Here is an 18,591-nt window from a genome sequence, read left to right as displayed (position 1 = left end):
CGGTTAAAAGTCTCATCTGAGATATAAGTAGTCATGTCGCAGGTCTCTAGTCAACGGTGGTGCATCCTCTGCCCCCAAATATTGCACATTGTATGTCTCAATTTCCCCACCACTTAAATAATGTCGCATGTTTATGATATAAAATGGCTAAAATTGGGGTTCAACTACAGTCCAGTCCGAAGTTAGCTTGGAATAGGCTAGTGTCTGTAGCGGCTTAATACAGTGTGTGTTCAATCTGGACTAGGTTCCGGGGTTTTTCTGCATTTGCGGTTTCCTTGATAACAAAATTTCTGGTGTTTGTGTTATTTCTATTTACGCATTATATTTGTTTATATAATTGAAATAATACAAGTTGTGCGTTTGAATCAATCAATTGGAAATCCGACCATTTGTTGTTGATTGATATTGATTGATCCTTGGATATTGGTCTTTGGTACCATCCAAGTTATTCCTTGTATTTGATTAGAATTCGCAGTTCTTGCTTGAGTAAATCAAATCAAGAAGAAAGATATAAACTCGTTGATATACTTTTAATTGATTGAGTCTTGTTGATTCTCTTAAAAGTGTATTCGAGTTTGTCCATACAGATTGCTAAGCGAAATATTTGGTGGTGTCGTTAGACCCCCGCTTTTTCAATTGGTATCAGAGCAGGCAAACACGTTCAAGACCTTACAAGTCTGTGTTTGTAGCGATCTGACTCTATGGACAGATGTGCTATCTCTATTAACGTACCACCAGTCTTCGATGGCTCTAATTACTTATGGTGGAAAATTGCTATGCGAGATTTTCTTCAAGCGCGTGATTTTAAATCATAGGTATATGTTGTAATGGCTATGATGCTCCCGTTGTGGCAGTTAGAGATGTAAACGTTCCCAAGAATATTGGTGAATACAGTCCTTCCGAGATACTTGCTGCAAAGAAAAATTCCGACGGTTTGAATGCCGTCATACATGCCATTTCTCCAAATCTTCAACACCATGTGTCAAATTGCACTAGGTCTAAAGATGCTTGGGATATCTTAGAACCGTATTTGAAGGTAACTCCAGTGAAAAGGAAGCTAGGCTTCAAAACCTTAATTCTTATTGGGAGAACCTTCATATGGCAGATGAATATATATTTGATGAGTTTAATCACAGAGTGTCTGAAATTGTTAATGCATCTTTTGCATTGGGTAAGACTATTCCTGAAAAAGATATTGTGATGAAAATTCTCATATCACTGTCATCTTGATACAAGTCTAAGAAGCATGCCATTGTTGAGGAAAATAACCTTGATAATCTTTCCAGAAATACATTGGTTGGAAAGCTAAAAATCTTTGATCATGAGCATACATCCAAAATCGGAAAGGATGTTGCCTTTAAAGCACAGAAGAACACTAAATTACTTGATAAAAGTAAAAGTATTTATGTCTCCTTGATCACAAGACAGTTTAGGGATCTTCTATTGAAGAGAAGTAAACGGTTTTCAAGAGACAAACCTAGGTCATCAGATAAACCTCACAATCGCGTTCCTCCTAAAAATAGGGATGCTGACGAGGCTGAAATTGTTGATTGACCAAAAAAAATCGTTTGTAAAAAATGAACATCCAACCGATTTATTACAAATTTTGGTAGATTTTTTCGTTTCCTAATAAATGAAGCAAACTAAAATAAAAAAACAATGATGGACAATACATCATTTATTTGCTTGTTGCTCTACCGAATCGGATTTTTACCCAATGTATAAAAACAAAAATGATTAAAATGTGTACATATAGGCATGCACTGATATGCGCGAGTTCAATTTGGTTCAACTGAACTAGATGGGAATCAGTTGAGATATGCCGAGCCAACAAAATTCCAAACGTAAAATGGGTCATTTTTCCAGATATTTTTAAAACATGGTTCAAATGGACGAGTAAAAATTAGTATGGATGAAATGGACACAAAAAAATAGCAAGAATGAAACTGAATTCATCCTGGCTTAAACTTAAAAAAGAGCGAGGATGAAACTGGATGCATCCTGATATAAATTAAAAATAAGAAAAAGTATTTCAAAATGGGTGGGATGAAACTGTTTACATCCTGGCTATTTTTACATTCTTTTCCATTTAAACAGTATCAAATCTTACATGTCTTTTTCACCCAGGAATTGTTGATTTTGGTGTTTTTAACCAATTTTGTGAATTCCAAATAGCATGTGACCGACAAAGTAATTAAGTAAAGTAAACGATTAATTAAAATTTCAACTAAACAAAAACCCGTAGTACGCCGTTCATGAAACAAAACGTCATACAAAATAGTTGAGAGAAATAATACTTCCATAATATATGTTTGCTAAGTTCATCTTGGTTTCAACTTAACATCTTTATTTCCCCGATCATATTATGCTCTTTTTATTACGACAAAAAAACCAATTACACATCTTTATGTAATGTAAACCACAAGATAATACATCTCCTTTGTTGAGATGTAAATCGATCACTCTTAAAGATAAGAGATTGGATGACTGAATCGCATTAGCTTGCCCATTTAAACATGTCCAAACCATTAAGGTTGACAAAATTAATGGTCTTCAAGCTACAATGCTCAATCAACAGGTTGAGATCTTGTTTTACCGAGAATTTTCATCTCGAACTTCTGCTTTAAGCATTTTTGTGCTTTGGAGGACTCTTCAGAAGTTCCAATGAAGTATATATTGTGTTAAACCTAGTAAATGCACAGTATATGGGCATAGAAGATGGTTCATATATTCCTGGATAATGGCATTCACGTAGACGTTTGACCACTCTCGTCCTTATTGAGCAAATTCATATGACATGGTAATTCTACTGATAAGTGGAAACCTTCAGGAATTTATATGCAGTTATCTATACTTCATAGAGATTCGCAATAACCACATCAACTAGATGCACATCGAGTCCTTAAAGACTGTTAGAAAAATACCATAAAGGTAGCTGCATCCATAATAGGGAATATGTTACAAAGAAATCCATATCAGGTACCTGTAAAAGACTCTGTGCCATTAGTTTACTTTACTTTTCTCACTTTGCACATATACCCACCTGTAACCACTAGGAGTTACATTATCGGATGTCGGAACTGCAAACACTCACCTGCGGCTAAGAGTGGTTCACATTATCGAGTGATCGAGTTGCAGTACCAATGTTATGCATTTTGCAAGAAAGCTGTTATTCTGCTTCGATCTCTCCTGGTTTAACCAATCATACCTTTGATGACATTCTCATAGAGAGTGGTTTAAAACCAACAACACCTATGACAGTATCAGTGGATACTTTGACTATGTCATCAACAATCATTGAATTACGATCGAAAATTTCTCTATTGCATGCATGCCTCAAGGAAATCCTCTCATTTTGAGGTATCATAGCTTTTGCAGAGATGTTCTCTTATCAGAAGAGATATACTTAGAGAAATCAGATCTTCCTTTGATAGTCTCCTTGAGAGCACTATCTTTCAATGATTGTGATTGATTCTTTCCTTTTAGGAGGTGCAGAATATTTTAAATCAACTAGTCATCCACACTGTGGTGTGTTTTAAATGATACACTATCTACTATATACACAACTTCTCATGAAGAAACTTGATTTGCAATTTCTGAAGATATCAAGCCTTCTACATGTCTTTCATTGCTGAAAACATCCAGAGGAGATATGATAAGCATGTATATGCTACATTTTATACCCATATTTATATTAGCTATGATACAATATTTTAGTTACTAATACTATTTTAGTACTTTTGTAGAAAGTACAAGTGAATTCGATCATCCAGCGAATAAACAGCAAAATGTGAGACTTAATTGTGTTTGCGACGAAAATGGAAAAATGTGGTTGGCCTAGTACTTCCATATATCATCAACCACAATGATGAAATGTGGTTGGCCTGGTATTTCCATGTATCAGCAACCACAATGATCGATTATGATGGCCTGGTATTTCTATATATCAGCAGCGCTTATTATGCTGGCCTGGTATTTCCATGTATCAGCAGCCGGGTTGGCCTGGTATTTCCATGTATCAGCAACCACAATTATGAAATGGGGTTTGCCTGGTATTTCCATATATCAGCAACCACAATGATGAAATGAGGTTGGCCTGGTATTTCCATATATCAGCAACCACAATGAAAAAATGACAAAATGTTGTTGGCATGGTATCTCCATATATATCAGCAGCATAAAATTGTTTCATAGGCGAGGCACAAACGCAACAAATGAATTTAAATCAAAGTGGGGTTGGCACATGCAAACTGAAAATGGGAGTATTTTATCTTTCTTACTTTATTACAAATATATTTCACCAGGAAAGATAATTTATTTTCCATGTGAAGAATTAATTGAGGAATATTTACACGTGAGATTATTTTGGAAATAAAGTAACTCTTTCTTCATTTGGGAAATTTTGGAAATAAGGAGAGATTATTATTTCATTGGAAGAACGAGGTGGCAATACTATTTGGGGAAACATACTGATGACGACGTCAACTTGCATGCAAGATATTTTCATAGAATAATTTATTTTGATTCTTTGATTAATGAAATAAAAGAAAGGGAAGGTTATAAGAAGGGGTGTCGAATATTTGAGAGGAGAGGCACGGCTGCAGATCCGCAGAGGAGAAACAAGGGTTTTGTGATTTTGATTTCATTTTCTTCATGGTTTGCTAAATCGTTTGTTAGGGTCTAGATGGAAATCAATTAATTGTTTAAACACTACGATGATATCTCTAATAATAATTCATTGACTAGTAATTTCTCTTCATATAGCTTGGTGATTAATCGTTTATGTGGTTGTTTTGATTATCTATGCTTTTCAATTGATATTTCGTGCTTCTGTTAAATCCATTGACGTGATATGTTTTAGGATTGATAGGTAATGCTTTAGAATCACTACCCATGAAGCGAAGGAGATAACAGCGGAGAAACAATATTTTAAAATTTAACATACCATCTTCCGAGGCATGAGATTGAGTTCAATATTTGTCTTGAGTAATACATAGAGATTAGTTGAGTTTATATGATTGAATTGGTGGAAATCGAAAACCTTAATAACCCATAACCCATTTTGTTACGATTATTTATTATTTCATTTTATTCCGGATATCTGAAAAATCCCTAAACATCATCCTATTGATTAGTTAATTCTTGGTATTAGTTGGCAGAGTATTTCACACTCCTTGTGGGAACGACCTGTACTTGCCATTGTCTACTAGTTAGATGTTGTGCGCTTGCAGTATTTTATTGTAAGTTTCCGAGCCTACCAATATACATCCTGGTTTATTTTTGTCAAGGGGTGGCGATGCATAACAAGTAACCTCAATCAGTTTTCTCACTACGCTTTCATATAAGCATCAAATTTGTGACTGATGCTAAGACTAAGGTTCCAAAAGCGTACACAAGGGAGAAAACACCTCAATATGAACCAAGGCCCATATCTGCCAATCATATAAACTCTGTCGATAATTCCTTTGCAAATGAGGGATATCTATCCACAACAATTTCAGTAGCTACTCTGAACATTATCGACAACCAGTTCATAATCAGGCAAGTTAACGATCTTACATCATTCTCAAGAGCATGAGGATATTTTAATCCATTGGTGCTAGATTTCAGTATGCATATATTCTTCACCACGAGATATCAATGCAACTTTTATGGATATGCTCCTCTTCAGGAGATATATCAACTCATAACTCAAAGAGAATATGGGCATCATCCGATTAGATTGGCATACCTCATACAAGAGGTTTTCGTCTATGCTTCTAAGCATATTTCTAGACAAAACAATCGTTGTGGTTACATGGCAAGCCTTGCAAGGACTTTAATATATGCCGAATCAAGCAAGCGCACTCTTGCTAAATATAGCAACAGAGTAATCTCCAACACCTCAGGCATTTCTCGGTGTGAGAATTTAGATGAGACGAAATTGGAATTAACCAATATCATCGAGATTCTCCCCCTGTTCCTAAGGAGGGAATGTCTCATCAACAGAACCTTTAGTTCCGCATTACTCTACCTATCAATGGAGCAACTGGGTGCAGAAAACAACAATAACACGCAACCCAGGAGAGGTAACTGATCAGGCTTCCTCTCTCGTTTACTGTCCAGCTGGAATAAAATTTAAGAATTTACATTGCCATGTAAAATGAACAGTAAACTGTAAACAAATTTTGTGACTATAGACAGTATCTCAATATCAGTACCAGTCCTACCAAGACGACCGATAGAGATCAACAACAATGAACGGCATTTCAAATGCACGTACAGTATCTTCTATGTCACAACGATAGCAGAGCTCTACCAGGCTCAAAGATTGTTTCTTCAAACCATTTCTTATGCTACTGTTCCGTATTTTTTCACTTGTGGTGGTACGGTGTTTACCAGATTTTCAAACCTGATAACTATTGTGGTTCCCATATTCAGATATGCCTACCGCAATTGCATCTTCCTCATTTTTCAAGTCTATTCATTTTCCAAAGATAGACTAATATTTGTATAGGTACAAGTGCAAATTTTATTCACCAAATTCATGATTTAAATAATTGCTCAGACGACCAGAAGACATGATATTAACTCTAAATATCATATTTAAAGAAATGCGACACTCATTGTCGCTCGACTTTTGTATATCTGCGAGACGCAATTAAAATATGCATCTCTCATTATTGTTGTAACAACATATACAAAGTGCAAATTAAGCACTAGCTTTTTAAAGCTCATCAATGCATATAATAGGCGCATATTATGCATGTCGCAAAGCTAACAGGAGTACATAAGGGCGCAAAATATGCAACTCTCCTTATTGCTCGCCGTAACATTTTATACGGTGCATATATCTTCTCTAAAATCAAACCTAACTATTTACCATAAAAATTAATGGTGAAATAAGGAGGAAAACATTCAAAATGCAATATACACGGTTCTAACATAATACCGACAAATCTCCAATTTCGTCCATCACTACACCAAAACCAGGATTTTGTAACAGTGCAACCTGTCACAGTTTATTTTTCTGTCACAGATACACCTCTGATAAGTCCTGCAACAGTTATAACTGTTATTAGATTTTGTATTCATGATAACAATTAGGAATATTAAATTCTTTTATTAGTCACAATAATATTTGTTGACAATTTTACAGACAATCACAATTATAATTCAAAGTGATAATTCCACCCAAATATTTCACCACAACTAAAACAACCCTAAAATTATAACACTTTGAATATTACTTGTCACTAATTATCCCACATTTGTACAAACTAACAATTATATTTCACTTCTATAAATCAAAATGCATTTTTCATTTTAATTTTCTTAATATTAGAAAACAAAATCAAGACCTAGTCAACAAGTCATGACTTTATAGAAATTTGACTTTGACATATCTGTTTTTTCCGAAGACGGTGAAAATTACCAGACTATCCTTATCGGAATAAGTGCAATAAAAATTCTGAAGATTGTGAAAATTACCAGACTACCCTTATCGGAAATAAGTAAAGTAAATATTACAGAATGTTAAAATGACCATATTACCCATAATGGAAAAAAGTGCAACAAAATATTATGCCGACTGTGACAATGACCAGACCACCCTTATCAGAAATAAGTGAAATAAATATTACAGACTATGAAAAATTACCATATTACCCTTAATGGAAATTAGTGCAATAAATATTATGGAAAAAGTGAAAATGACCAGAGTCCAGACTACACTTATCGGAAATAAGTAAAGTAAATATTACAGACTGTGAAAATAACCATACAACCCTTATAAGAAATAAGTAAAGTAAATATTACAAACTGTGAAAATGACCATTTTACCCTTACTGGAAATAAGTGCAATAAGTATTATGGAGACTGTGAAAATGACCAGACTATCCTTATCGGAAATAAGTAAAGGAAATATTACACATTTTGAAAACGACCATATTACACTTACTGTGAAAATGACCATATTACCCTTGCTAGAAATAAGTGCAATAAATATCATGGAGACTATGAAAATGACTATGTTACCCTTACTAGAAATAAGTGCAATAAATATCATGGAGACTATGAAAATGACCAAACTACTCTTATCGGAAATAAGTAAAGGAAATATTACACATTTTGAAAACGACCATATTACCCTTATTAGAAATAAGTGCAATAAATATCGTGGAGACTATGAAAATGACTATATTACACTTACAAGAAATAAGTGCAATAAATATCATGGAGACTATGAAAATGACCAAACTACCCTTATCATAAATAAGTAAAGTAAATATTACGTACTATGAAAATGACTATTTTACCCTTACTGGAAATAAGTGTAATAAATATTCTGGAGACTATGAAAATGACCAAATTACCCTTATCAGAAATAAGTAAAGTAAATATTACAGCCTGTGAAAATGACCATATTAACCTTACTGAAAATAAATGCAATAAATATCATGAAGACTATGAAAATGACCAAACTATCCTTATCAAAAATAAGCAAACCAAATATTACAGACTGTAAATGACCAAATTACCCTTATTGGAAATAAGTGCAATAAATATCATGGAGACTATGAAAATTACCAAACTACCCTTATCAAAAATAATTAAAGTAAATACTAAAGACTATGATGTGAAAATGACCAGACTACCCTTATTGGAAATAAGTAAAGTAAATATTAAAGACTGTGAAAATGACCATATTACCCTTATTGCAAATTAGTGCAATAAATATTATTGAGAGTGTGAAAATGACCAGACTACCCTTATTAAAAATAAGTAAAGTTAATATTTCAGACTATAAAAATGACCATATTACCCTTACTAGAAATTAATGCAATAAACATCATGGAGACTATAAAATGACGAAACTGCTTTTTTAAAAATACGTCAAGTAAATGTTATAGTCTGTGAAAATGACCATTTTACCCTTACTGGAAATAAGGTTAATAAATGTAGTGGAGACTGTGATAAGGGTAAAATGGTTATTTTCACAGTCTATAATATTTACTTAACTTATTTCCTATAAGGGTAGTCTGGTCATTTTCACAGTCTCCACAACATTTATTGCACTTATTTCCCTAAGGGTAAAATGGTCATTTTCACACACTGTAATATTTACTTACTCATATCCGAAAAGGGTGATCTGGTAATTTTCACAGTCTCCATAATATCTATTGCACTTATTTCCAGTAAGGGTAGTATGGTCATTTTCACTGTCTATAATATTCACTTTACTTATTTTCGATAAGGATAGCCTAGTCATTTTGACAGTCTCCATCATATTTATTGCGCTTATTTCCTGTAAGGGTAAAATAATCATTTTCACAGTCTGTAATATTTATTTTACTTATTTTTGATAAGGGTAGTCTGGTCATTTTCACAGTCTCCATAATATTTATTTCACTAATTTCTAGTAAGGGTATTATGGTCATTCCCACCGTCTGTGTGATATTTATTGCACTTATTTCCAATAAGGGTAGTTTGGTCATTTTGACAGTCTCCATAACATTTATTGCACTTATTTCTCCTATGGGTAAAATGGTCATTTTAGCATATTGTAATATTTACTTTACTCATATCCGATAAGAGTGGTTTAGTCAGTTTCACAGTCTCCATAATATTTATTGCATTTATTTCCAGTAAGGGTAGTATGGTCATTTCATTGTCTGTAATATTCACTTACTTATTTTCGATAAGGATAGTCTGGTCATTTTGACAGTCTCCATAATATTTATTGCACTTATTTCCAGTAAGAGTAATATAGTCATTTTCACAGTCTGTAATATTTACTTTACTTATTTTTTATAAGGGTAGTCTGGTCATTTTCACAGTCTCCAAAATATTATTTCTCTAATTTCCAATAAGGGTAGCATAGTCATTTTCACCGTCTGTGTGATATTTATTCCACTTATTTCCAATAAGGGTAGTTTGATCATTTTGACAGTCTCCATAATATTTATTGCAATTACTTCCAGTAAGGGTAAAATAGTCATTTTCACAGTCAATAATATTTACTTTACTTATTTTTCATAAGGGTAGTTTGGTCATTTACACTGTCTCTGTGATATTTATTGACTTATTTTTAGTAAGGGTAATATGGTAATTTTCACAATCTGTAATATTTACTTTACTTATTTCCGATAAGGGTAGTATTGTCATTTTAACTGTCTCCATGATATTTATTGCACTAATTCCTAGTAAGGGTAATATGGTCATTTTCACTGTTTGTGTGATATTTATGGCACTTATTTCAAGTAAGGGTAATATAGTCATTTTCATAATCTGTAACATTTATTTCACTTATTTCCGATAAGGGTAGTATGGTCATTTTCACTATCCCCATGATATTTATTGCACTAATTCCTAGTAAGGGTAATATGGTCATTTTCATTATCTGTGTGATATTTATTGCACTTATTTCTAGTAAGGGTAATATGGTCATTTTCACAATCTGTAATATTTATTCACTTATTTCCGATAAGGGTAGTACGGTCATTTTCACTATCTCCATGATATTTATTGCACTAATGAATCTGATATATTTCGTCTTCAGTTTATCCGAACGAGAAACTCAGGTCTAACTCTAGCAATCTTTGAACCTGTGATATTCGAATCTGATATATTTCGTCTACAGTTTATCCGAACAACAGACTCAGGTCTAACTCTAGTAATTATTGAACCTGGGATGTTGAAAACTGATATATTTCTGATCCAGTTCATCCAAACGAGAGACTAAGGTCTAGCTCTAGTAATCTTTGAACCTATGATGTCAAAAACTGATATATTTCTGATCCAGTTCATCTGAACGAGACACTCAGGTCTAACTCTAGTAATTTTTGAACCTGGGATGTTCGAAACTGATATATTTCTTCTCCAGTTCATCTAAATGAGAGACTAAGGTCTAACTCTAGAAATCTTTGAACCTGGGATGTTGAAAACTGATATATTTCTGATCCAGCTCATCCGAACGAGAGACTAAGGTCTAACTCTAGTAATATATTTGAACCTGGGATGTTCGAAACTGATATATTTCTTCTCCAGTTCATCTGAACGAGAGACTCAGGTCTAACTCTAGTAATCTTTGAACCTGGGATGTTGAAAACTGATGTATTTCTGATCCAGTTCATCCGAATGAGAGACTAAGGTCTAACTCTAGTAATCTTTGAACCTGGGATGTTGAAATCTGATGTATTTCTTATCCAGTTCATCCGAACGAGAGACTAAGGTCTAACTCTAGTAATCTAATAAGAAATGCTATCTTTTGCAAACCGTGGCTATAATGTTCATGAATTAATTCGAGTGAATCAAAATCTTTAAAACTGGGAAATCGAAAACTGATATATTTCTGATCCAGTTCATCCGAACGAGAGACTAAGGTCTAACTCTAGTAATCTTTGAACCTGAGATGTTGAAAACTGATATATTTCTTCTCCAGTTCATCCGAATGAGAGACTAAGTTCTAACTCTAGTAATCTTTGAATCTGGGATGTCGAAAACTGATATATTTCTGATCCAGTTCATTCGAACGAGAGACTAAAGTCTAACTCTAGTAATTTTTGAACCTGGGATGTTCGAAACTGATATATTTCTTCTCCAGTTCATCCAAATGAGAGATTAAGGTCTAACTCTAGTAATCTTTGAACTTAGGATGTTGAAAACTGATATATTTCTGATCCAGTTCATCCGAACGAGAGACTAAAGTCTAACTCTAGTAATCTTTGAACCTGGGATGTCGAAAACTGATATATTTCTGATCCAGTTCTTCCAAACGAGAGACTCAGGTCTAACTCTAGTAATTTTTGAACCTGGGATGTTCGAAACTGATATATTTCTTCTCCAGTTCATGCAAATGAGACACTAAGGTCTAACTCTAGTAATCTTTGAACCTGGGATGTTGAAAACTGATATATTTCTGATCCAGTTCATCCGAACGAGAGACTAAGGTCTAACTCTAATAATATTTGAACCTGGGATGTCGAAAACTGATATATTTCTTCTCCAGTTCATCCGAACGAGAGACTCGGGTTTAACTCTAGTAATCTTTGAACCTGGAATGTTGAAAACTGATATATTTCTGATCCGGTTCATTCGAACGGGAGACTAAGGTCTAACTCTAGTAATCTTTGAAACTGGGATGTCGAAAACTGACATATTTCTGATCCAGTTCATCCGAACGGGAGACTAAGGTCTAACTCTAGTAATTTTTGAACTAGGGATGTTCAAAACTGATATATTTCTTCTCCAGTTCATCCAAATGAGAGACTATGGTCTAACTCTAATAATCTTTAAACTGGGATGTTGAAAACTGATATATTTCTGATCCAGTTCATTCGAACGAGAAACTAAGGTCTAACTCTAGTAATCTTTGAACCTGAGATGTTGGAAACTGAAATATTTCTTCTCCAGTTCATTCGAATGAGAGACTAAGTTCTAACTCTAGTAATTTTTGAATCTGGGATGTCGAAAACTGATATATTTCTGATCCAGTTCATTCGAACGAGAGACTAAAGTTTAACTCTAGTAATTTTTGAACCTGGGATGTTCGAAACTGATATATTTCTTCTCCAGTTCATGCAAATGAGACACTAAGGTCTAACTCTAGTAATCTTTGAACCTGGGATGTTGAAAACTGATATATTTCTTCTCCAGTTCATCCGAACGAGAGACTCCGGTCTAACTCTAGTAATCTTTGAACCTGGGATATTGAAAACTGATGTATTTCTGATGCAGTTCATCCGAACGAGACACTAAGGTCTAACTCTAGTAATCTTTGAACCTGAGATGTTGAAAACGGATGTATTTCTGATCCGGTTCATTCGAACGAGAGACTAAGGTCTAACTTTAGTAATCTTTGAAACTGGGATGTCGAAAACTGACATATTTCTGATCCAGTTCATCCGAACGAGAGACTAAGGTCTAACTCTAGTAATTTTTGAACTAGGGATGTTCAAAACTGATATATTTCTTCTCCAGTTCATCCAAATGAGAGACTATGGTCTAACTCTAATAATCTTTAATCTGGGATGTTGAAAACTGATATATTTCTGATCCAGTTCATTCGAACGAGAAACTAAGGTCTAACTCTAGTAATCTTTGAACCTGAGATGTTGGAAACTGATATATTTCTTCTCCAGTTCATCCGAATGAGAGACTAAGTTTTAACTCTAGTAATCTTTGAATCTGGGATGTCGAAAACTGATATATTTCTGATCCAGTTCATTCGAACGAGAGACTAAAGTCTAACTCTAGTAATTTTTGAACCTGGGATGTTCGAAACTGATATATTTCTTCTCCAGTTCATGCAAATGAGACACTAAGGTCTAACTCTAGTAATCTTTGAACCTGGGATGTTGAAAAATGATATATTTCTTCTCCAGTTCATCCGAACGAGAGACTCCGGTCTAACTCTAGTAATCTTTGAACCTGGGATATTGAAAACTGATGTATTTCTGATGCAGTTCATCCGAACGAGACACTAAGGTCTAACTCTAGTAATCTTTGAACCTGAGATGTTGAAAACGGATTTATTTCTGATCCGGTTCATTCGAACGAGAGACTAAGGTCTAACTCTAGTAATCTTTGAAACTGGGATGTCGAAAACTGACATATTTCTGATCCAGTTCATCAGAACGGGAGACTAAGGTCTAACTCTAATAATTTTTGAACTCGGGATGTTCGAAACTGATATATATTTCTTCTCCAGTTCATCGAAATGAGAAACTATGGTCTAACTCTAATAATCTTTGAACCTGGGATGTTGAAAACTGATATATTTCTGATCCAGTTCATTCGAACGAGAGACTAAGGTCTAACTCTAGTAATATTTGATCCTGGGATGTTGAAAACTGATATATTTCTTCTCCAGTTCATCCGAACGAGAGATTCAGGTCTAACTCTAGTAATCTTTGAACCTGGGATGTTCGAAACTGATATATTTCTTCTCAAGTTCATCCAAATGAGAGACTAAGGTCTAACTCTAGTAATCTTTGAACCTAGGATGTTGAAAACTGATATATTTCTGATCCAGTTCATCCGAACGAGAGACTAAGGTCTAACTCTAGTAATATTTGAACCTGGGATGTCGAAAACTGATATATTTCTGATCCAGTTCATCCAAACAAGAGACTCAGGTCTAACTCTAGTAATTTTTGAAACAGGAATGTTCGAAACTGATATATTTCTTCTCCAGTTCATGCAAATGAGACACTAAGGTCTAACTCTATTAATCTGTGAACCTGGGATGTTGAAAACTGATATGTTTCTGATCCAGTTCATCCGAACGAGAGACTAAGGTCTAACTCTAATAATATTTGAACATGGGATGTCGAAAACTGATATATTTCTTCTCCAGTTCATCCGAACAAGAACTCAGGTCTAACTCTAGTAATCTTTGAACCTGGGATTTTGAAAACTGATATATTTCTGATCCGGTTCATTCGAACGAGAGACTAAGGTCTAACTCTAGTAATCTTTGAAACTGGGATGTAGAAAACTGACATATTTCTGATCCAGTTCATCCGAACGGGAGACTAAGGTCTAACTCTAGTAATATTTGAACCTGGGATGTTGAAAGCTGATATATTTCTTCTCCAGTTCATCCGAACGAGAGACTTAGGTCTAACTCTAGTAATCTTTGAACCTTGGATGTTAAAAACTGATATATTTCTTCTCCAGTTTATCCGAACGAGAGACTCAGGTCTAACTCTAGAAATCTTTGAACATGATATGTTCAAATCTGATATAGTTCATCTTCAGTTCATCCGAACGGGAGATTCAGGTCCATCTCTATCACACGATGATCACAAATTCATAAAATTCACCCCTTATTATTAAAACAGGCCGAGAGAAAAAACCAGGCTAAAACCGCGTCTCACAGTTGTTGTTTTTTTAATTTGTGGGTCCTAGTGAACCCATCCCCTTGGGAGACGTGCAGGGGGAGGCGGTTTTTTCATGGTTTTTTTTCGGTTTAAGAGTTTTTGTTATTAAAATTATTACAACCGTTCAATAATTTTTCTTTTTAACACATGGCAAGAAGTGAACCATCAGTTTTATTTTGTGGACCAATTAAATTGGTGTCATAGGGAAAGATTGTCTATCTCTATCACACTGTAACCGAGTTACACTACATGTGCGAAATATACAAATCTATTTCTTCTTCATCCCTTTTTCATTCCTTCTCTTTCATATTCTACCTGCTGCTACCTTATCCGCTCATCCTTCTTCACTCATCCTTCTTCTCGCATCAGATCTATTCTCCAGTTTAATCCCACCAGCTACAAATTCTCATTAGCAGTGAAAAATCATCAGATCTACTAGATCCATCTCGATTTGACTAGGAAAGTAGTTCTGATGATTGATTTTGTTAACAGATAATAAAACCAAATTTTCTTCATTATTTTATTCAAAGATTATCTCGATTTTTCTCGATTCTCCCATCTGAGACGAGTTTCTATCTCATCTTTGGGTTTGTTGGATATTTTTACATATTTTTATGCGCCTGTTCAGATTCTGACTTGGAGGAGACACAACTTCCACCGAGACTCTTGGTGGAAATAGATAAATGTGGAAGACCATATGGCGAATATGCATCAAAGTTTGCAACTCGTGCAGGGGAACTCATTCGAGCTCACTGTCCAATTGACTACAGAGACTAGAGGATCATTCTTGCAGCCTTTAAGGACCAAGTATGGAACACGCTCATGGTAACTTATTATCTCCTATACATTTCATTCTATGGTTTGCTCCACTTATACATATCAGTGTTTAAAGACCAACTACCTAGTTATTGTTTATGGATGACAAAAATACTTCTTCGTTTCAGGGCAAATTTTGTTTCACATATGATGAGTCTCTTCTCAGGCCATTTGTCCAAAAAATATTTCCCCAGAAGTTTCGTTCATTCAAATGGGAGTTACGCCTTAACATTCTGAAAAAGCTTGAGACTCGGGAAGAGATGGATGCAGCATGCCCTTATGGTGTTAATGATGACGTTTGGAAATGATTTGTGCATAATGAGTACCAGCCTGGCATGCAGGAAAAGTATGCTAGATATGATGAGAACCAGCAGAAGAGAAGGATTCGACATTGTTTAGGTAGACTCTCCCATGCCAAAAAATCCTACATAGTTGTAAGTACTTTCTAACGTAGTGGTCTTAACATTAAATTCTCAAACAATTTGGACAACCCTTACTGACCATATTGATTTTACATGACAAAATAGAAGGTAGGGTAATCGAGTGGCATGGTAAGAGCTGGATGCTGGTTCATGTAGGGAAAAATGAAGTTGTACATCCAAGTGCAGTTGAATCATATGTGAGTATCGGAGCATCATATATTATTCAGAGTTCAAATAAATTTAATTGCTAACAGTTTGGTTCTTTTGGATTTCAGGAAAAAGTGAAGGCTGGGGTAGAAAAGAGAAAGGCTGAATCTGAAGATGGTTTTGAGGCTGTTGTAGATATCACCAATGATCCGGTTACTCAAGTTATTTCCGAGGCTTTTCATTGACTGTTACCAAGAAGCAAGCAATACAAGGACAATTTGGTTCTTCAATAGCCGCGAGTGCAAAAGCCAATTCATTTACTCCAGCTGGTAATGAAGGCAGGATGGATAAGATCCAAGAGGAGTTAAGTGTTCTCTCAAAGGTGAGCTTCAATATGTAATTCATTTACGTCCTTAATTTTTATAGTTAGAGATTATAATTTTTTTAATCAACTATTGAATTGAATGGGTTGGTTTTGGTTATAGGTTGTTTTCAGTTTCATGGCAAGCCAAAAGAACAATGCCAATTGTCAAAGAAGAGCACAAGTCCCTGATACCCATTCTCCCATTATTCAAGCTGGCGCTGCTGCTAATACTATACCTGCTGAAGGAGATCTTCAAGTTCGTCTTGTTAACAAAAAAAAGGGAGACAATCGCAACAGGTTATGTGGTTACTGGCTAGCATGGAGAAATCTGTCATGGGGTGAGTATTAATCATGACGAGAGGAAGGTATGCATTGAGGGTGTTCTTGATTTATCCTGTACCCGATGCTCCTCAAGGCCCGGATAAATGCTTCACATTGGCTGATTATGTTATGGGTGGATTTTTAATCTGGCCTGCAAACCAGTTGGTCTTGCAACCGGTAGATTAAGAAGTTTGGAACTTATCTTTTGGTGCAGCTTTCCTTACTTTTTATACATATGCTGCTGCTTATATTTTGTTGTGTTCTTTTGATTATTCATTCTTTAGTTAGAGTGTAACTCTGAAAGCTTCTTAGTCTTGCCTGCAAACTGGTTGGTCCTACAAGATCTAGACTAAGCAGTTTGAAACATAGTTTTTTGTGCAGCTTTCCTTAAACTAATATATACAAACTGCAACTTATATTTTGTGGAGTCTTTTTTCACTTTCTAGCTAAAGTGTACCCCAGAAAAGTTTCTTTCAGTTTTCTGTCACTTTAAACATTTCTTAAAAATACACTTCTCCGAGTGTATCGGGTTGTACTACTTTGTGTATATCTATATATGAATGTCTTTTATTTACTTGCCTTTATTTGTCCCCCCTCCTTTTTTAACTCCGCCATTTTAAATGCCGGTCCCTAGCCCGGGTAAAGGAGGAAGGAAGAGGGGGCAACCTTTTATCCTCTTCTAATATTTCATATCATTTTTTTGTCTGTTTTCAGGAACTTTGGTGTGGACAAGAATGTTGATACAAAAGTTTATCAGTTGCGTTTCTTTCATATATGCAAATCCCATGAGCATGGGATACCGCAGGTCGCCTTTTTAATCTCAGGTTTGTTACCCATAAATTTTATGATCTCTTCAAATATGTCAGTTGCTTATTCAGCTGCCATGCATTTGACCGATAATTATTTGTTTTCTAAGGTTTCATGTATTCTAACACCATAAGTTGGAGATTACCTACTATGGAGAAAGTTGGCAAGTTATTTTAATATCAGGTTTGTTTCATTACATATTATGATCTATTCAAGCTACATCTATTCATTCTTTTCAAGTATGTGTGTTACATGATTTCTTCCAAAAGGTACAACTTACTACCATCGAGTTTTCGGAGTGGAGATGTTATGGTCGTTAGGTTTGCTGTAATTGAAGGAGATTAATGCAGCTAACCTAACGAGCAAAACATTCTCCTCTTGAATTTTACCGGTAACTGAACTTTTATAATTATTAGTTTCCTTGTTATCATTCGCTACCTCCGGCTGATACACTTACATGCTACAGTTCTCTTTTTGTTTTGTGAGGTTTCATTGATGTTAACACCTGAAGCTGGAGAATACCTACTGCAGAGAGTTGACAAGTCATTGTAATCTCAGGTTTGTTTGCCTTACCTATTGTGATCCCTTTGATTATGTGTATCACATGATTCCTTCCAAAAGGTACAACTTACCACCGAAATTACAGTTGGGTGGGTAAACTCTTGACACATTAGAGTTTCTTGCATTACTTACAAAAAATTTGGTTGATTGATGGTACCATTATCTCTGTTTTCGAGAATTCATTGATGCAAACACCTGGAGCGGATCAGTCCCACTGTGTGGGGGTCAATCATGAAGCTGGTTAAACAAGCGAGATAGTGATGGCCTTGCAAAGTTGTACCAAGGGAGG

This window comes from Papaver somniferum, chromosome 3 (genome assembly GCF_003573695.1).
Source record: "Papaver somniferum cultivar HN1 chromosome 3, ASM357369v1, whole genome shotgun sequence".
NCBI classification, from domain to species: domain Eukaryota; kingdom Viridiplantae; phylum Streptophyta; class Magnoliopsida; order Ranunculales; family Papaveraceae; genus Papaver; species Papaver somniferum.
Note: the sequence above shows the minus strand (reverse complement) of the source record.